This window comes from Etheostoma spectabile, chromosome 12 (assembly GCF_008692095.1).
Source record: "Etheostoma spectabile isolate EspeVRDwgs_2016 chromosome 12, UIUC_Espe_1.0, whole genome shotgun sequence".
Lineage (NCBI taxonomy): Eukaryota > Metazoa > Chordata > Actinopteri > Perciformes > Percidae > Etheostoma > Etheostoma spectabile.
Window position 1 is genome coordinate 2,224,074 of NC_045744.1, and position 21,835 is coordinate 2,245,908.

Sequence of the window (21,835 nt, forward strand, 5' to 3'; positions counted from 1 at the left end):
GCTTTTGTGTTTCATTTTCTAGTTTATGTCAATAAATTACTTTTGTTATACCGTCATAAGTGGTGCGTATCCATATTTGTCACGGTCCGAGAGCCAGGTCGTGACAGGATCTACACGATGCAGACCACCCAGACCACCAGACACCGACAGGATGCAGGACCACACAGACCACCAACAGGATGCAGACCACCAACAGATGGGAGTCGGAGAGGATTAGCTGTGAAGCTGAAGCAACTATCTATAAACCAGTGCTTTGTTATCTTATGTATTTAATAGCAGGCAGTCTGCTTATAATGTCAACTGAGCTGGCTATACTGGAATTTACTGGGCGATATGTTGGGTTGCTATGGTGCTTTTACAAATATTTACACGAAGTTTGGTATAAAGAAGCGGCAATAATGTGGATACAATGACTAAGTTAGAAAGGTACTTGCACACTGAGTCTGAATGTTCGATTGTGCAATATTTTTTCTCATCAGTCTTCCTAAAATTGGTCAACAGAGGTATCCGATCAAAATCAGCTTGGAAGACTATCTTGAGTTCTGAGACAATATGTTGCACTCTGCCAGCGTCTGATAGGCTCATGCTTTCTCCTTCTCAAAACACAACATGTTTCCTCTGGATGCGGGGGGGGGGAAACGCAGAAAATTCAACCCTGAATTCAGCTAATGATGGATTGGAATTTTCAGAGCTAGTGTGTAAACTGAAGTTGTTTTTTTTAACGTCTGAAAATGTTGGACGTAAATTTTGAACTCAGCAAGGTGAATAAAGGCGAATAATAAAAACAGCCTTCATCACCCAACAGTCATCATCGTCTTTAAAAGCAGGAAAAAACAATACTTGCATCATGTTACCATATCCAACATTTAAGACCATATCCAGCCTCATATCAATGGCGATATAATATGGATATATTGCCCAGCCCATTGTGGAACCATGCGACGCCCCTTCTTCTTCTCCTCAGGTGGTTTGAACCAGTCAGGGCGGGGATGCAGATTCTATGCAGTTTGTTTACATTGTCCATGTCAGTAAGAATTACTTTAATGTTACGTATCTAGTAGGCCTGCACAATTCATCGTTATAAAATTGCGATCTCAATTCACCCTGCTCACAAGTTATTTTTTAAAGACCTGATTTTTTTTTTTATGACTTTGGTTCTCATTTAATTCTACGGGCCGACTGCATCACGAACACTACTACTGTCTCCCGAGCGCTGCCATGCTAGTGCATGAGCTTTCCTCATGCACTATCAAACGTTTCCTCCGTTCTCCAGTCTTCCCTTCCCATCTGTGTGTGTCCTTATCAAACTTTAACTGAATGCCGTCCTACACTTGACACACATTAAGACTCCTTTCCTGTTCAGAAGCGCTGCAGTGGGAATCCTTTGCGTTTCCACCCAGCTCCACAGACCGCTGCGCTGCTCCCTTCTTTGGTTCTTTTTTATTTTCAGTTATTTTCACACTCACAGACACATACACTCAATTGTGAGTGTGTGTGTCTGTGAGTGTGAAAAAGATACAGAGAGAGAGAGAGAAACGAAGAGAGAGATGGGGGGCGTGGGGTTGGAATGTGGTTGTGTGTGTATCTTCATTTATACCGCAACTGCCTTTTATATTTTTTTATAAAACACAGCAAGAAAGTTTCAGACCCTTTTTTATGTCTATGAGTATGGGAATAGAACTAATATTTATGTCACTAAGAAGGGCCTATGGGCTTTATTACCATGAAGACCACGAACTATGCTGTAATGTTTTAATTGATACTTATTGGATCGCCTACTTGATTTATGGGATAGACTACTGCAGATCAATCATTGATGCAGTTATATGACATATCCTTTTAGCCACACAACACAACATGCACACATAACAAATGCTGCCAGTCATGGTGCCACCAGCATTCTCTATTGTTGAATAAGTTTTAGCTATGTTAAGAATAGACTTTGTAAACGCTAAAATCTAGAATATCTGACTTGGTATATAATTATAAAAAAAGTCACGTGGGTTTATATTAAAGCATAGCAAGTGATGCCACTGCTAGCGTCCCGTTTTTTTTTTTTAACTGCTGCACGGGCGACTTGAGGCCCAGGATGGATGGGTGAAATCATATGCAAAGACACTCAGTGTCCCCCCCTGTACAGTACTGAATGACTGAAACTGCTTATTCACGTATAGTTATTCAGTTGAGTGCGTTCGGGCATCTTGACGTATTGTTAATTTTAATTATTAATTACAATTTACAATATGTGTCCAAAATTAGTTATCACACAAGTTACTCGAACAACAACACACTATAGCTCAAGGGATCTGTACATCGCCACCTAATGAGAGATGTCAGACTCACGTCGAGTGGCGCCTAGCCAGCCAAACCAGCACCTCTTCGACGCGTTGGTAGTGGTACGGTGCCTTTGCCTCAAGAGTACCTGGCCCAGTGCCAGTACAGTGTAAGTCAAGCTAGAATCTCTCCAGCACCAAGCCACACTCCGATAGCTTGTTTGGATACAGGGACTTGCCCAAACAGTGACCCTACGAGTTCCCAACTCAACCCCTACGCACGACGTAGCTACTGCCCCAACTACTGTAAGGATGCACCCTCCTGGGGCGACACCATAGCTGCGAGGTGGCTCCTATAGGAGGAGACCTTCGGAACAAACATGGACTAGAGTGGGGCATTATAGCGCAACTGCTGGACGAACACTCTCGGATCCCCAAGTGCGTGCCTGCGTGAATGTAGGCTCGCGACCCAATACCGGATAACAGCGGACGAATGGAGCTGAGGACGCGTCCGTAGATTAGCTGGTGGTGTCCGGTCGCAACGCGACAACATGCGATCAGAAGCGTTCTAATATTCTGCCAATGTTGGAGGCTGTGGAACAGGATTAGGACGAGCCTCAGGGCACACAGGTTAGCCTTCACGTTAACCGTTAGTAAGCTATACGTAGCAAGACAACCAGCGAGTCAGTAAACACGCCCTTTACGTATACATACGACGTCAGAGCTGCCGTTCGTTACATGCTTTTACGGACGGTTAGTTTTGCGTGAAGGCACGACTAATGCACTCCGCAGTCTCGACCGCACGGACAGGCCGTCTGGGCAGCTCCGAATGATCTGTGCTTGCAAGTCCTACGAGAACAGGCGCCGCCATAGGCAGTGTTGTTGGTGGCGACACGTGGTGTTGAAAGTATTAGAAGTCCGTGATCCCATGACGTCTAAAATACATGACAATTATGTAGTTTTTATTTTTTTTATGCCAAGATGGATTGTATTTGTGGAGAAGACGTCGCCACTCGGAGATTTTGGGTTCAAGAGCAACTCCTACAGGCCCGTTATCCAATTGGAGAGTATCACTCTAGGCTGCGACACGAGCAGCAGTTTTGACAGCGTGTCTGATCCAAGTAGAGCGGTCCCCTCACCGCTCATCAGTATGATTATGAAATATTGGACTTTCTAGTCTTAACATATTATGACTCTTTATCATAAAAATATTGGGGACTTTTTATCTTGAAATATTTAGACTTTTATATTGAAACATATAGCGCATTTTTTATCATGAAATAGTAGGCACTTTTATTTGAAAATTAGCGATTATTTATATGAAATATGGCGAATTTTTTAATTTATGTGAAATATTAGGCTTTCTATCTTGAAATATTAGAAAGACTTTCTATCTGCGTGATATTAAGACTTTTAATTTTGAAATATAGGACTTTTGTATTCTTGAAATTATTAAGACTTTATATCTTGCCGCAGCGATATTAGACGACTTTTATTTCGAAATATTAGGACTTTTATCTTAGAAATATGGGATTTTTATCTGAAAATATGACTTTTTATCTTGAGACATTCCCCTCTGAGGTGTAGGGGAGTGGAGTTGATAAAATTAGCAGCAGGTGCGTGATGCTAGGATAAGACCTTTTCGTGGGGGGCCGGAGCAGCCAATAATGAGAACAGACTCTAGTACTTAGCTGTCCAGTTGTAAGTTTTACAAAAATAAAAACCTGCACGATGTTTTTGGAGGTCTATTCGCTTTCTGAGATGAGGCGGATACTGGCCAACAGCATCAGGCACTGGTCTGGAATGTCAGATAGCTGATAGTGTAGTTATTGTTTGTTTGCTGGTCTGCTGTGTCTTGTGAGTCAATATCCGTAAGTCGGATTCAATGCAAAGGTCTCCACTGCTGACTGTGCTCCGTTCGTGATAGGCTAGTCACGTGCCCTATGATCACGGCCGAACGCGCACCCTTTACACTATTCTGGGATAGGACCTAGTCCCAGCCACCCTCCCCTACATCTATTCTGTATGGGCCTAGTCCCAGCCGCCCCTCCCCTACAGTATTACTGTGACTAGGATGAGTCCAGCGCCCCTCCCATACACTATTCTGCTGATAGCGCTTGCCCAGCAAGCCCCTCCCTACAAACAAAGCAGTTTACTTGTGTGCTGTGTGCCGCTCCCCAAGGTTGCCCGAAGTTTCCGCTTATTATTTTTTTTTTTTTTTTTTTAAGCGAACTTTAGCCCGGCTTGTTTATTTTATGTTAAAGGCGCTTACAATAATTAGGTAGTCGCCGGGTGACCGTTTCTTTTGGCGCTTCTGCTCATACAGATGTGGGTTGCTTATTTGGGCTTGATTCCCAGTGTTCTTGCGGTTCGATCTGCCATCCCGCCCTTTTACACATAAACACTATAGACAGCCTAGCGTTATTTCCCGCACCACTTCCTGACCCTTCTAATGGCATACTGACCCAATGGAACGAGTACCAGGCCAATCAGAGGCAGAGCAGGGCAGTCTCGTTGTTTTCTGGTTAGAGGAAAATGCAGGCGAGATAGCTGAACTAATGCGTGAGTGTACTGTAGGAGAGTTTTGGAGGAATAAATGGCCAGAAGGATAAAGTTGGAGTGAAATACGCGGAATGAAGTATAACAAAGATATCGGAGCAAAGGAGGAAAAATGGCATTCTAACCCCACACCACCACGTCACTTAGCAGAACCAACTCCAAAATAACATGTGAAAAAGTATCTTATATTTCAAATCCCATCAGTTTATTAAATGTTTAAAAACTCCATCTGTGAGTCATTGTCCTAAAGCCGCAGAGAGGGGAAATAAATAACTCTAGCCTACGTATGTACAGTTTACCAATCTGTCCACATGGATGCTTAAAAACGTAGACATTTTTTAATCTTCAAGCGATCTTATGGGGGGCTCCGCGTAGAAAAAGTCGCCTTATTTGAGGCTCTGCTTTTTCACAGCCTGGTTGCGTATACATTTTTCATCGACCCAGATCTGGCAACACTCGGCCGCCACTCCGCTCACACGCACTCAGGACATAGTGGCTGGGCCCCTGCGATACTGCCAAAATTTTCGGTATCGAAGCCGACACCAAATACAGTATAAGCAGGTCTGTATTAGCCGATACCGATACCAATACGATACTTTTACTTAAAAATACTTTTGTGTAGGGAGATGCATATTCATTACATTTCAGAGGTGAATGCCAAATGATCAATTCTTTAGCAATATGTTTTTATTAAGGTATTGAATGCCACAAATTGTATTAGTTATTAGGCCACTGATAGAATGAATTTACAGCGAGTCTGCTCTCTGCCGCGGTCATAGTTGTCAGTGAGTCACGTAGCATTACGACACAACAACGAAATCACAGCCAGAGCAGCAGCAGCAGGGGCAGGAGCCGCAGCAAATGATAGCGGCATGCATGTGAGATAAGCGGTGACGTTTGGCTCGAGGAAAGGTGGCAGCCCCCCCCAAGCCAAAGCTTATAGTGAGTAGCAGGAAGAATCTCTAAATTTAAATACGCATTCATTTTAACAGTGTATCGATCAAATACCAATACCAGAGTTGGACATCGATAGCTATCGATATTTAGATAATCGCCCACCCCTACAGGACACAGAGAAACGGGCAACAGACTCTCTCCTCAGAGTCCGCAGGGGCCTTTACTGCTCTAAACATTTAGGGTTTCTGCTAGCTCAGGTTTGTTGACCTTTGCTCTTCCGGTTTTGTGAAATAGTACCTAGTAACCAGGCGCACTTCTTGAGTTAACTGTGCGGCCGTTGTTTAGAACATTGGTGTTGGTGAATACGACTCGTGTTGCATCTCTCGCAGTCTGAGAGTTTTTTTTTTTTTTTGTTTTTAAACTGCCTGCTGCGCTCTAACCAGTTTTTTGAAGCCGTCTCTAGAAAATTTCTTGCCTGTGTTTTATAAAAAAATATAAAAGGCCGTTGCGAACCTGACGGCACCCGTAAAAATGAAGATACACACACACCAAATTCCAACCCACGCCCCCATCTCTCTCTTAGTTTCTCTCTCTCTCTCTGTATCTTTTTCACACCACAGAACAACACACTCACAATTGAGTGTATGTGTCTGTGAGTGTGTGAAAAACTGAAAATAAAAAGACCAAAGAAAGGAGAGCATCGCACGCGGTCTGTGGGCTGGGGGGAAACGCAAAGGATTCCCACTGCAGCGCTGCTGAACAGGAAGGAGGCTTAATGTGTGTCAAGTGTAGGCCGGCATTCAGTTATTAAAGTTTGATAAGGACACACACAGATGGAAGGGAAGACTGGAGAAACGGAGGAAGGAAACGTTTGATAGTGCATGAGGAAAGCCATGCACTAGCATGGCAGCGCTCGGGAGAAGTAGTAGTGGTGTGATTGTACTGCAGTCGGCGTAGAATTAAATGAGAACCAAAGTCATAAAAAAAAAATCAGGTCTTTAAAAATAACTTTGAGCAGGATGTGAATTGAGATCAGACAATTTTTATAAACGATGAATGGGGCAGGCCCTACGAGATACGTACATTAAAGTAATCTTAGGACAGGACAAGTAAAACAAACGAAGAGAATCTGCATCCCCGCCCTGACTGTTCAACCACCTGAGGAGAAGAAGAAGGGGCGTCGAATGGTTTTTCCACATGGGCGGGGCAATATATCATATTATATTAGCCCATTGATATGGGCCCCTGCGACGATGGTCCTTAAATGTTGGATATCGGTAACATGATGCAAGTACTGTTTTCCTGCTTTTAAAGACGTGATGACTTTGGGTGATGAAGGCTGTTGTTATTATTCGCATTCTTCCCTGCTGAGTTCAAATTTAAGTCCAACATTTCAGACGCGTTAAAAAAACAACTTTCAGTTTACACAACTACTCTGAAAATTCCATCCATCATTTAGCTGAATCAGGGTTGGAATTCTGCGTTTCCCCCCCCAGCATCCAGGAGGGGGAAAAATGTTGTGTTGTGAGAAGGAGAAAGGCATGAGCCTATCAGACGCTGGGCAAGTGCAACAATTGTCTCAGAACTCAAGATATCTTCCAAGCTGATTTTGATTCGGATACCTCGTGTGACCCAAATTTTTAGGAAGACTGATGGAGGAAAAATGCACACGAACATGTTCAGACTCAGTGTGCAAGGACCTTTCTAACTTTAGTCATTGTATCCACATTATTGCGTTCTTTATCCAAACTCTGTGTAAATATTTTGTTAAACAAGCACCAATAGTATAACCATAAAACATATCGACCCAGTAAAGTAAATTTAACAGTATAGCCAGCTCTAGTTACATATAGCCAGGGGTGACAGCACACTGTTTGCAGCTGCGAGCTACTGTTAAAATGACCAAGTCAAAATGTCTACCTATATAAAAATGCAACAAACATTATATTTATTCATAAATATATTGAAATGATATGGGGTGCAAATTATAAGTGGTGTACCTTGCAGAACTGCATAACCCTAATGCACATACAACGTACTTTTTTTGTCACGCTCACTCTGACGACTGCCATGAATGGAAATCGCCAGGGAGGCATAGTCAGGACAGCCAGTAGCTGCGATAGCCAGCACTCAAGCACATTACAAATGATCATCAGTTGTCGAACGGTATTGGGATTGAATAATCTTCATGTGGGGAAAAGGCTGACGTACAAAATAAGTGGAGCCAAACATGCCGGTCAAAGGGGGAGCACTATTTCTCATGTGGGGTACTTTCCTCTGTCCAGCAAGTTCCAAAACGTCCATGAGCCCTAGGACTTGAGCTCAATGTCAGCTTGCAGTGTCAGGATCTCACCGCCACCCAACGAGTTCAGATGGAAAAGGTTGCAATTTTTGATGCAAGTAAATCAACCTCAGCTCTTCCCGAAAAGGGTTATAGCACATGAAATGTAGCAAACTGGCTCAAGAATGCACAGTCTTGAAAACGTGTGTTAAAGTCCTGACAGGGACAGTTTTTCAACCTGCTTTGTGTACGTCCATTGTCAAGTTGCGCACATGCATTCCCTTGGGTCTCCAGTTCTGACCTGAGGTCTGAAGTTTGCCAAATCTGCGCCTGCAGCTTGCCAGAGAGATATGGCATTTGCGTTGGAACGCATTGGACTGGCTGATCATATGGACAAGTTTGTCTTTTTCCTTGCAGTTCAACATTAAGGTCATTCAAATGTGGTCAGATGGGTTACAAAGGCTAGTTTACCTAGTAGCCATGATTGTCATTTAGATGGGTATCAGATTTTTTAGATACATAAAAAACTCTTAATCTCGGACAGAGTCTCGAAATCTTTGCAGAATTTCCCTCGACTAAGCCTCTTAAGTCAGTGTTGTAGCAACATGCAGTGTGGTCACAGTCGCATTCTCCAGAGCACCACGGAACACCGTCTTTGAAGAGATCTGGCGCGAATAGCCAGGCAATGTCGTTCGCCACATCCATTATCTCTTTTCATGTTGAGCATTTTTGTGCATAACGCGTTGTGGTGTATATGCAGTGGGTAATTGCGGGAAAAGGCGGGGAAGGCATTCATCCTCCCTGCATTTGGCAAAATCATGCGAGCGGCCAACCATCCGAGGCGCCACCCCCGTTAGATGGTAATGGACACCAAGTTGCACACTGGAAGCTGAGTTTTCCGATAAAGTTTTGAAAGACTGAAAAAAATGTCCTCTCCCCGCGTGGGTTCTTTCATAGGCAGTACTGTTACAGCTCATCTTTTGCAGTCATATCGGTAAACACCATACGAAATAAAAATGCACAACGGGCTGTGTCACTCACGTCTGTGACTCGTTCTTAATTGCAGTGAGAAACATCTCGCAGTCTGCGATCCAATCCGAAGTGTTTCGGTACATACTCGGCCATTGCTTTCACCGCGCCGTGTAACTTGACTTCTTGAAAGCTGGAGAGAATTGGAATTGAGATACATGTTCAGGGTTTGTTTTAAAGTGTGAAAACAACGAATCAGCCGCTTCAATAAATGCCTCTTTATCACTCTCCGTCTTGGCGGATTTCTTGTGTTTAACGATGATGTGACTCACCCGGAACGATGCTCTTCGGGGCGGTCTTTGCTTTCGTGGTAGCTGTGAGAAAAAGGCCTGCTGTCCAGCAGTGGGATGTTAGTTCTTTCACCTTTCTCCTTCTCAAGTTCACGTTTCGGAGGGAACTAAGTGTCGTAGCTTTGTTATGAACAGTACGAAATGCCGCTCCACATTTCCCTTCTTGAATAGCATGGTAGATTTGCCGATAGGCAAAGCATTTGAATAGGACATGTGAAAAAACAAGTCATCATCACATTCTGTATGGAATGGTAAGTTTTGCTTTTACTTGGCCAGATACCCCATCATTTTTATCTCGTGTGTGAGATTAGATATAGCTTAGTAGGCTAACCGGAAAACTCGCTTGCTTACTGGAATTTTGGCCGCGCTGCTCATGCACATGCGTGCTGAGTGATGACCCATGAAAAAAATCAGACGTTAGACTGGTTGTCCTGTTATGTCAAATCAAGTGACAAATGTCATAGTAAGGATGGATGATTGGCTGACGAAAAATATCAGACGTAGAATGGTGCGTCCTGTATGTCAATCAAGTGGACAAAATAGAATATTGCATTGTGAAGATGGATGATAGGCTGCATCTTATTTATTTTTTATGCCATGCGATCTACCCCCACCGCCTTGGCAGATCGACCGGTAGATCGCGACTCGACCTAATGAGCACCCCTGTTATAAGCAGACTGCCTGACCTAAATTAAATAGCATAAGATAACAAAGGGACACTGGTTTATTAGATAGGTGCTTAGCAGTTACAGCGCAATCCTCCTCCGACTACATCCTGTTCGGTGGTCGGTGTGTGGTGGCATCAGGTTGGTGGTCTGTGTGGCTGCATCGTGTAGATCTGTCACGACCTGGCTCTCGGACCGTGACACAATGGAGGAATAACCACATTGACGGTACTAACAAAAGTAATTATGAAATAAACTAGAAAATGAAACACACAAAAGCGACATCCGGGGATGGGGGAAGCCTACGCTGGACGGGGACGTGGCATCAGAGAGAGCCATTCAGCACTGCACAGGCTAAAAACACAGAACCAATGGGCCAACAGGTCTGCCACGATCAGCCAATCAGAGACAGGACCAAAAATTACGCAGGGGCCTGCGTAAACAATCCACATTCTCTGTGAATTCAGATGTGGGACTACTTCCTAAACAGCCAGCGCCCTGGAACTGAGCGCAAGCAGACCCCGCGCCGCCCTGTCCCCGGCGCACGAGGGCCTGTCCCCGCGCGGCGTCAGCCCAGATGGTGGGGTGGGGATGTGATAAGGGAGGAGGTGGTGGTGGTGTGCTGGGGGACGGAGGAGGGAGAAGGGGGGAGGAGGAGGGTGAGGAGGTGTGGGAGGAGGAGAGCGAAGAGGAGTTCGGTAGAAGACCCATTTCAAAGCTGCCCAAAGTCTCATTGCTCTCAGTGCTGTTGGGAATCAAATTTACAAGGACATCATGATGCCACTTGTAATACCAATAGATGATGAAAGAATACTTGAAAGATTAAGTAGTTTAAGTAGGCCCTCCACAGGTAAGTTGTATGGTAAAGTGAACATTAGCTAAGGTCGTGAGGCGTTTGCTAATTGTTGATTTGTTTATATATGCCAATTAGTGCCCTGGAAAAAATTTAATTTAGTAATAATTTCATAGAACATAATCGTGTGAAATCTATATCGTGATATACAAGTACGTGTCTATATTGATATAACAAACACCACTAACTGATTTTCTCAGAAAATCTGTTGGCAAAATTTTTTTAGATTATTTTTGGGCATTTTCAGCCCTTATTAAAAGGACCAGCTGAAGACATGAAAAGGGATGGGGGGGGGGGGATGACAGGGCGCAGGCTGAGTCAAACCGCCCACTGCGTCAAGAGTAAACCTCACCATTGTGGCGCCTATTCCCGAAACCACTAAAATACGTAAATTGTCCCCAGACTTGATGCGACCGCCAAATGGTGAGTTTTTTGGAATATGATAAGTTCTCCAAAAAGGCCAATTCATTTGACGGAAAATAATAAGAAAGAAAGAAAACGGAATTAAATTCCTTCAAATAGGCATACATAGGGCCTTCGCCGCTTCGGCGCATGGGGGGCCTAAAATGTTTTTATGAGTGACCCTCACCTGCCCTGGTAACATGCATTGTTGTGTAGATTCTGTTTCGAAGAACTTCAGGGTGTTGTGCAGCTGGAGAGCTCCAAGGTAATTCTAAGATCATCGTCGTCGTCGTTTCACGTCACCAAGGCCTGTTCAGCCTAGTTAGTCGCTGTCCTCTGACCCCGACATCCTCCCGAGACGTTTGGCTTGATTGGTCAGAGCCCTGCTGGACTGCACTCGTACTATTGAGTATGTGCAATTGTGTGAAGCTGTGTTGCCATAATAGCTTTACCGTACGTACACACCGCACCGACTTGAGCTGCAAAAAAAGCTCTGGCCGGCCCCGCCCAAAGCCGCTTGTCAAAAAAGTACGGGAAGCTGTGTGCCGCTTTGGCCGCCTCTGACGTGCGGCTGTTTTCGTTCGAACGGGACCGAAGCGCCCGCTGCCCGACGGCCAATACAATGACACTAGAAAACCTTTATAAATACATATATAATGAAAGAGTTGTATTAATTGGGCGAACGGGTTTCTGTTAGCAGTTAGCTCGGCTGTTAGCGCTGGGCATGCCGCTATGGCTCGATGCGTTAGCCGCGGAAGCAATAGAGGGCGTTGCGGGCAGAGCGAGCATGCCAGCCAGACTAATCTAGTGACCCGTGCCGAGACTTCACTGTGAGGGATGTGACCGGCAGGTAGCGTTAACTGTTCAGATGTACAAAAACAACGTTGTACTATAAACAAAGGTAACCCAGCAACGGCGATTATGAGCGTGTCCTCAGAATTAATGGTTTGGTAGGACGAAGATTCCATCGTATGTTTACCAGGATTAAGCCAGCCGTGAGGGAGTCTATTGTCCGTTTGGCGGTGGCGTTAGCGCTGCTTGCCGCCTGAACCGCGGTCATAGCTTAATTACATACAGTTGAGACAAATTTCACTTTCTGATTGACGTCGCTCAAACACGCTCTAAACCAAAACGCGAAGCCGACAGATTTGCCGATCCTTGGCAGCTGAGAGAAGACGGCTTCCATTGAAAATGAATGACTCCGGTAACTTTAGACGCTTCAAAGTCAGGTGGCGGTGTTGAAAGTTTACGGTAGTACTGTTTGTGGTGATGGCAAACCATGCTCTGCTTGTTTGACAAAGGCTTGTTGCGTCTGGTATGCTGTTGTGTGTTCTGCGGTTGCTGTGTGGAGCTGGGGATCTGGTTGGATGGTTTTTCCCAATAGGAATAACATTTATGTTATACCGATAGAATTACCCTTTTATTTCTATGGTTCTTCCCTTGTCCTCTTTTGTTTTGGATTATTCTGCTTACGTTGCATACAACCATATAACAGTTACTTAATTTTTAATGCCAGAAACTGAAGCAGAAACAAAATATAAGGACTGCAGATGAATAAACAGATGCTTGATAACAATTGGTTCAAAAAAACCATAAGGTTTGATGCAGGAGTTCACTCTAAAACAATTATTCGTAAATTGTAAGATTATAGTAAAAACAGGCAAGACTAAAAAAAGTAGTTTTCAATAATGTCAGAAAGACCTGGTGGGTGGAAAATACAAATCATAAAATGTCTAGGATGGAAGATTTCCATGGCTCAAGAGAACTTTTCACCAAATCTCACTGGAACAGACGTAAGATACATAGCGAACAAACCACCAACAAAAGCTAACATCCTTTGCAGAGGTCACGTAATCCACAAGGTTTAACTCATAGGCAATCAGAACGCGTGTTGGGACATGTTTGAAGGTGTTATTTGAAGATGGAATTCCAAAGAAAAAGACGGTGATTCACAGATGGCAGAGCAAGAGGGAGGAGGCCAGGAATGAGTCCGACATGCAGGAGAGAATCAAAAACCTCAATCCAAACACCTCACACCCCCACTCCCTGCTCCTCCCTAAACTCCCCCTCTTACCCACATCAACGCCCCTCTTGCGTCGTTGCCATCACTTTCCTCCGTCCTGCGGACCAACTTCTACTAGCTGTTTCATATGATTCAAAGTAATGATAATATGCTGGTGGGAGTCAATAGAATTGGTTGACGGAATACCTGTCAGAATTCACAGGAAACTCACACTCCTTCAGCCACACACACAGCACACACACATCACACACACAAGCACAAAAACGCCACACCCTGCCCTCAGATAAAAAGTACTGTATTGTGTACTTAATTGTATAGGCCTTATTACATTCGTATTATATAATAATGGTGATTCGACAACTATTTTTAGACAACAAAAGTCTCAAATGGGAGTGCTTTTTAAAACAAAGAAAACCCTGAAGAAAAAAAGTGTGTGAATATTCTGTAACATATGTTTCATATCTTGCAGGTGGAGAAAGAAAGCTTGAAATTTGCCTGCTGCACGACGTCTGCCCGCTCAGGTGCAATAGGTTGCGGCAAAACGCAGATGACTAATCATGAGGTGCGAGGATTACCAGGGATTTAGGCACTCACGATCCGTTAAACAGTAGCGGTCTGCTTTAGCTCCACCGGGAGGTAATGTTAGTGTAAGCTAACGGTTAATGCGGCTAACTGCTAGCTGAGCAGCAAGGAGCCCACAAACACAAAATATTCTTATATATTATATTATATACCGTAACAGCGTTATTTATAATAGTGGGTTACGTTCAGTTCACAAATTACTTGTGCTCAATTAAAACACAATCACTTAATACTGTTTTTATATTAATGTAAAGTCTTAATTTATCCGTAGCTGACTTCCATGTTTAGTTGAGTAAACGTTATTGTAAACTGAATCTCAAAGCTAGCGGCTAGCCGGGAAGATAACGGCAGTGGAGGCTAACCGTCCTGTATACATCCATGAGGCTAACGGCTAACTGCAACAACTACAACGCATGACAGCTCGTCTACTGAGGTAGTAGCTAAGAGAACGGTAGCCGCAACCGGGAAGCGACGCTAGTTTAGCTAACGGCTATTTCGGCTAACAAGGCTGACAGTTGGATTCAGCCTAAAATAACGTTACTAAAACCTAAACAGTGGAAAAAGCACTACAGCTAAATTAGACTGTACAGTATAATAAAGACAAGTATTGCGTGCTGTATTTTATATGAGCACAAGTAAAGTAGAACTGACGTAAGAGCTGTTATATATCAAAAACAGTTATTTTAGTTTTGGGGTCTTGTAAAGGCTGTCTCAAGCTAATGTTACGCCGAATTAGCTGAGTAGCTAAACTAACATCGTTTAGCTTTATTTAACTGTCTGGGGAACACGATCTGCAGGTTCGTAAATCCGCATGATCACGATATCATCTGGCATGCGCCTAACATCTTGGCACATGCGGCAGAACGGATCGGTGCAGGCCTGCTAAAACATAACATACCGGTTAAAGCCCGCCCAATCAAGACAACAAGACCACACCCGGGTTAGGGCCCCGCCCGTCCGAGACGGATACAGATACAGATAATGCGGTACTCGCTCATCCCTAGTAGCTTGTTTACTGTGAAGGTGTTTATAGCAAGGGTTTCACCAGGTAATCTGAGCTATAGGAGGTCATTTGTGCATGGATATTGATATTTTTACAGTAAGGATGATATCTATTTCAACGTGAAAGATGTTGTATTTAATCGATATTACTAATGTGTTACATATCGGTTGTTATATATTAATAATATAATTATTAGTAAGATATTTAAAGACATTATATTTTATAGGAATTATCGTGCATTTCAGAATGGTGGTGTTGTTATCGTCCAGTGTCCTAGGTTGTTAGGCCTACTTTGGTGGCATGTCATCAAAATTATTTTCGACCTAAATTACAATTTATAGAGTTCATGGTGGGAGGGAGGAAAAACAAAACCCGGTATATTCCCTGTCCTCTGTCATTTGTCACAGAGGCAAGAACCCCACAGAGGGCACATTTGGTCATATTTGTATCGAGGTTATGAAGCGTGCGATCATCGCATTTCAGTGCATCAAAAGAAATGAGAGATGTACAAACATGGGATTAATTACATCTATGAAAAGTGCACGCGTCCAGTAAGAGTCTTTGGTTAGCATTGGTGAATCAGGGTTAAGCCTGACGGCCAGCGAAAGTAGCCCCGCCCACAACAAAGTTGAGTTCGGGAACTTCAGTCTGGATATGATGGACATTCCAGCAGTTCCCAAACCTCAACGGATAGATCCAGCGGTGTACAAACCAGGACAATCATCACATCAAGCAATCAGGGATGGCAGATAGGTATTCGTTGATAAGTTTTTAAGTATGATAATAAATATGACGGATTTACACAGGTTGTCATATTAACATTTTAACAAAGTGGGACACATTCTGTGAAATGACTAAGATCCTTCAAAAAACATCTACGCATGGTCAGCTGCGAAATAAATCTGAAATACATAATTATTATATGATGAGAGGAACGAACGATAAAATAATGATTATGTACATACGAAAGAGGTTTATATATATAATATGAAGAGTGGACGGGAAAAAGAAATAATAAAATTAATTAAAAAAACAACTAATGATTCAAATGAATTGGAGAGAGTGAAAAGTAGTCATTTGTTTATATTAAAGATAAATTACAAAACAGATCGGTCATCACAGCTCAAAAAACATTAAAATTATAAAGATAAGAGACTCCACTACTATGGACCAGCAACAGAGGTATTAACTACAATCATCGTCTGGGTGGTATATATATATACTATATTAACGGTCTATGATTACAATAGTATGCATCCTTGATATTGAACAAAATAATAAAAAAACAGAACTGAAAAGCAAGCTACAACGGGGTCCAAGCATCCCCGCGCAAGTCGACCCCAACAACCCGGGGAGCACACGAATGCGGAACCCAAAGCGAAACGGCGGGGGGGGGGGGAAAAATGGCGGGAAAAGTCGGAGAGGCGCACGTAAAGGCAAGGGATTAATAGCACAAGTGACACGAAAAAACTGGCTTATAGGCTGGACGCAAAAATCTTCTGTAAGGATAGGAAAGACAACAAAGACTATCAGCAGACGGGGCCACGGTTAGCTTTTCGCTCCCAGAAGACAGTGTGTTGTACGAGTGATAGTATTGGTTACCAATTTATGAATCCAAATGACGTTGGCGTCCCCCGTAACTATTTCCCTTCCCCAAGTACTTGCACTCGGAAGCGGACATACCAAACAATCATCACAGGTTTGGGTTGTCAGCATTTACTGTGGAAGGATATGGCATTGCAAATTTCCATTTAAGTGCATTGACTTTGTCGACAAAACCAACAAGCGTTGATTATAGCTAACCACATAATAGCCTATCTTTACAAATTCGGAAACAGAGCATTGGGGATGCATGTTGGAACCCTTCAACAAGTTGTGTATGATACCATTTACTTTGCTGAGAATAATAAGGTTTGGTTAGCTTACATACAGAAGCTTTGTTGGTTGTCAAATGCGCAACGTTAACGTAGCAACATTCTTTACACAACAGTCTTGTAAGGGCCATCGGGAGATGACTACAAACCAATTTCATTGTAGATCGTCAACGGGCCCGAGGGCGAGTGGCAAAAAAGTTGGTTTTGCAATTATAATATATACAAATATATATAAATGTAATAATTGTGAACGAAATCGGAGGTGTCCTCATCACAATACTTGCTTGATAGAGGAACACTTGGATTTTTGAATTTGGGTTTAAAATCAAGGGGAGTTACCGCTGTAGCGTGTAAGGATGGTTTACTAGTAACGTAAGCTAACTGTTGTACCCTGGCACCACGGCTCAAGTCAATCACTGGTTTCACCATCCACACAAGTGGCCCCACAACCCAGAGCAGAATATTAGAACCGCCGTCTGAATAGCATTTTGTCCGGTGCGAAAAACACCGCTAAACTAGACCGTCCGTCCACCATCTCCTTCCACTTATCCAGGTATTGGGGTTTGGGTGGCAGCAGCTCCAGAAGGGGACCACACACTTCCCCTCCCGACGCCACATGAGTGTGCTTTGCATTGTGGTTTCACCCCCAACTGTGGCATCCCAGGTTCCCAGTGCACACACAGCAGACTGTTACAGACGCATCACTGCTATACTTTAATAATAAACACAGTTAATTTCGGTTAATCGACTCATCACACATGAATTATTTAATGACCTCATTTAAAAAAAAATCTTTTTAATTGTCAATTAGTAGGCGGCCAATGATTTTCACGTCCCCAGAATAGCATAGAAACAAAGTCTTTTCGCGATACCGTTTCATAGAACTCGGCCAAGTAGACTTCAGGAAGTGACGGTCTGGCCTCGTGTGTTCTTATTCCTCCCCTTTACTGATCCCACATCCTTTCCACGGTTGAGTGTGTGCGACTGTCTGGGGATAACAAAAATTGAAGATGCGTGACCTTGACGTGCTCAAATCCAGACCGCTCAGGTCTTGTGTCTTGAAGTTCCTTCAAGGTGTCTGAGTAGATGGATGGTTCCCTCGGCAAGTTCTACGTGATTGCAGGTCAGCCGAATAGGCGCCTTCGATCCGGCACTTCGGTGAGAAAGGTATTCCTGGTTTTCGCGGGCAGATCCATCCGAAGAATCCATTGTTGAGGGTAGCACCCCGGCCAGGCATGGTTCTTGGCTTGGTGAAAAAGGGACTCATACAATTTCCACGATCATCCCCTCGCCGCCAAATTTGTCATCGATCATTCGACAGTAAAGTCGCCACGCAGATGTCTCAGATAGTACTCCAGTCTGTTTGTTGAGTCCTGTTGATCCCAAGGCTCCTATTGCCACAGCTTCCCCGATGTCATTCCAGGCTCAGATGTAGATGAAACGCGCAACAGTAAAAGAATGGGAAGACGCGATTGAGCGAAACGTTGCCGTTGAGAATATGATATTCTGTAGCAGGACGAGGTGTGCATTCCAAGAGATTTCTTTGCAAAAAGTACAGGCTTTTTGCAATTTTTTTTTTTTTTTGAGATGGTCCTTCTTGCATCGTCGTTCTTTTGGTCGTAGGAACACGAGCTTGAAAAATTTGCCACAGATTCCTCATAAGTAGTTGCAGCTAAAGAGGCGCATCTTTCAAGCGGGGGGAATGAGATAAACGGTCGACGATAACGGGTCAAGTAAGGGCGATAACGGTCAAGAAAGCGGCGGACAAATGAGGGGGTTGAAGAACCGGAAAGTACCATAAACACTGACTTTTGATATTAATTAAAAGTAATACTACTAGTCATTGCGGCTGCGTCATGAATTTTTCAAAACGCTGGACGAAATGGTTGTGGACCTGTAACTTTGCTGTTTTAATTATGTTGTTGAGATGAGCGAAGGATATATAAGCAGCCGTTCTTAAGTCAGTGTTATTATTAAAGCATAGCAGTCGTGAGGCCATGTAGATCGTGCGTGTGCGGCACGGGGACTTGAGGAAATTAGATGCAAAGCACACTCACAGTGTCCCCCCGTACATCTAATGACTGAAAAACTGTTATTCATAAGTTAGTCAGTGAGGTGGGTTAGGGCATCTGGTAATTTTTAATTTAATTTTAATCTGTTTGATCCCCAATGGGGAAAATTACATTACACTCTGTGGTCCAACACTTAGTTTAGTTCTACACACATCAGTCCTGAACCACACAACACCCATGCTCGGGAATCTGTACATGCATAATGGAGAGATGTCAGAGTGAGTGGGCTGCAAGCCAAACCAACCCCTGACCGGTTGAGGGGTACGGTGCTTGCTCAAGAGCACCCTGGAAGGCCAGTACCAGTGATGGTGATGTAGCATCTCTCCCCAGCCACCATCCACACTCCGTTACTTTTGGTCCATTCAGGCACTTGAATCAGGACCTCGGTTACCAACTCAACTCCCCTACGGATAGTTTTTTCTACCCCCCTCCTGAGCTCTGCCACCCTACTGTAAGGATGCCTCCTGGGGACACCCTAGGGAGGTGGTCCGTTAGGCTGGGAGGAGACTCGGGGAAGACACAGGACTAGGTGGAGGGATATATCGCCACCATGGCCTGGGAACACCTCAGGATCCCCAAGTGAGTGTGAGTGAATGTGGCCTCGGGAAAGGGAAAGCTTGTGGATCCTCGCTGGGAGCTGCTGCTCCCGCGACCCAATACCGGATAAGCGGACGAAGATGTCATGGGTAAGGTTCGTAGGTTAGCTGGTGGTTCTATGTCGCACGTGCACACAACACATCCACAACACACACTAACACTACTAACAAAAACAAATACACCAACAAAGTTCCCAAAACAACCAACCAATCACCTATAACAAACCCACACACCAAAAATAAACAATACTTAAAATAACAACCACAAAACACACCCAAACTATAACACAACACCAAAACCAACAAAACCACACCATCCAAACAAACACAAAAAAACAACCCCAAAACCCAATAACCACAACACGTGGTTTTTGAAAAAACTTACCAACAACACACCAACAAACACTCAAAACAACACCAACCCACACAACACAACACCAACAAAAACAAACACAAACAACAACAACAACCAAAATCAAACACAACCCATCACAAACAAACACCACACACACACAAACCAACCACAAACACACAACCCCCAATACCACTAAACTAACCCCGAACAACCCAAACCACAAACCAAAACACCCCTTACAAAACCACTAAAACACACCCAACAAACACACACAACAAAAAAACATCAAAATGCTATTCAGAACAGTTTCTAATATTCGGCCACTGTGGGATGTGGAACCAGTGATTAGACGGACGCACCCAGGGCACAAAGGTTAGCTTCACGTTAGTTAGTAAGCGATACGTAAGCAAGCTACCAGCGGTCAGTAAACACCGCCCTTACGACAAGACGTCAGAGCCGCAGTCGTTAACATGTTTTACGGAGTAGTTTGCGTGAGGACGCTTAATGCTCGAAGTCTCGACAGCACGGGACCGTTTGGAGCTCAGTACCTGATCATGTTGCAAGTCCTACAGAAAGGGACGCGGCAATGGCGTTTTGTTGGAGGTCACGTGTGGTGTGATTGGAAGTACACGTGAGCATTGACGTCTAAAAATACAGGACAATTTTTCTTGCAGTTTTGTAAGATGTATTGTATTTGTGGAGAAGACGTCGAACTCGGAAATTTTGGGTTCAAGACACCCTCAGGCCCGTTATCAATTTGGAGGAGTATCAATCAGGATGGAACGGAGCAGTTGTGACACGCGTGATGTCAAAAGTAGGGCCGCTCATCAGGATTGATTATGGAGGATTGGGCTTTCTATCTTGAAATATTATGACTCTTTATCATAAAAATATTGGGACTTTTATCGTGAAATATTTGACTTTTATCTGAAATATTATGACTCTTGATCTTCAAAAATATTGGGACTTTTTATCGTTGAAATATTTAGACTTTTATCTTGAGAATATTCGACTCTTTTTGTTTTTTATTTTTTTTTATCTCGTTTTTTTCTTTTTTTTTTTTAAAATATGGGACTTTTATCTTGAAATATTAGACTTTTTATCTGAAATATTAGGATTTTTTATCATGAAAAATATTAGGACTTTTAATTTTGAAATATTAGGACTTTCTATCTTGACATATTAGGACTTGCTTATGCTTGGAAGATCGGACTTTTAATTTTTGAATATTAGGGGACTTTATCTTGAAATATATTGGGACTTTCTTGAAAGATGGCACTTTTTATCTTGAGACATCACTCGAGGTGTACGGGAGTGGAGGTTGAAGTAGCAGCGGGGTGAGTCTAGTGATCAACCTTTGGGGGGGGGGCCTCAGCCCTAATGAGAACAAGTCTCTAGGTTAGTGTCACAGTTTTAAGTTTTACAATGAATTAAAAAAACTTGCCGTGTTTTGGAGGTCTACTTACGCTTCTGGCTGAGTGGATCTACTGGCCAAACAGGCATCAGACTGGTCTGGAATGTCAGACTAGCGGTAGTTATTGTTTGTTTGGGTCTTGTGTGTCTTGTGGGTGAAGTCAATTATCCGTAATCGGATCAAGAAAGTCTCCACCCCCCCCCCCCCCCCCCCCTGAACTGTGTCTCCGTTCTGTGATAGGCCGGTAGTCACAGTGGTTAAGTCACGGCGCCTCTACTTACACTATCTGTCATGGCTAGTCACAGCACACATACCCTACACTGAATTCTGTGATAGGATAAGTCCCAGCGACCCCTCCCTTACAAACAAAGATTTCTTGTGTTGGTGTGACCCGACTCGCTAACACGCACTCTGACAACAGAGAAGTGAAACAGCTCTCTCACTCGGTCCCGCGGGGCTCTTTTATGTTAACATTAGGGTTCTATAGCTCAGGTTTGTTGATACTCCTGGGTTTGAACTCAGTACAGAGTACTCAGGAGAATTCTGGTAACGTGGGGTTTTTGTTTGACATGGTGTTGGTAGATACGACTGGTTGCATCTATGCCGTCTGGAGGTTTTTTTTTTTTGTTTTAAAACTGCCTGCTGGCTCTAACGGTTGTTTTGAGCG

The 21,835-nt window shown here is 43.6% G+C and overlaps 1 long non-coding RNA gene across 1 annotated transcript in view; it reads left to right on the top strand.

The window, feature by feature from the left end:
• LOC116698850 (uncharacterized) overlaps nt 1–10,710 on the top strand; it is a 21,212-nt gene extending 10,502 nt beyond the window's left edge. The window contains exons 2-3 of the long non-coding RNA XR_004334317.1: nt 7,596–7,601; nt 10,674–10,710. This is a non-coding gene — a long non-coding RNA (uncharacterized LOC116698850). The remainder of the gene's footprint in view (nt 1–7,595; nt 7,602–10,673) is intronic.
• The last annotated feature ends 11,125 nt before the right edge of the window (nt 10,711–21,835 follow it).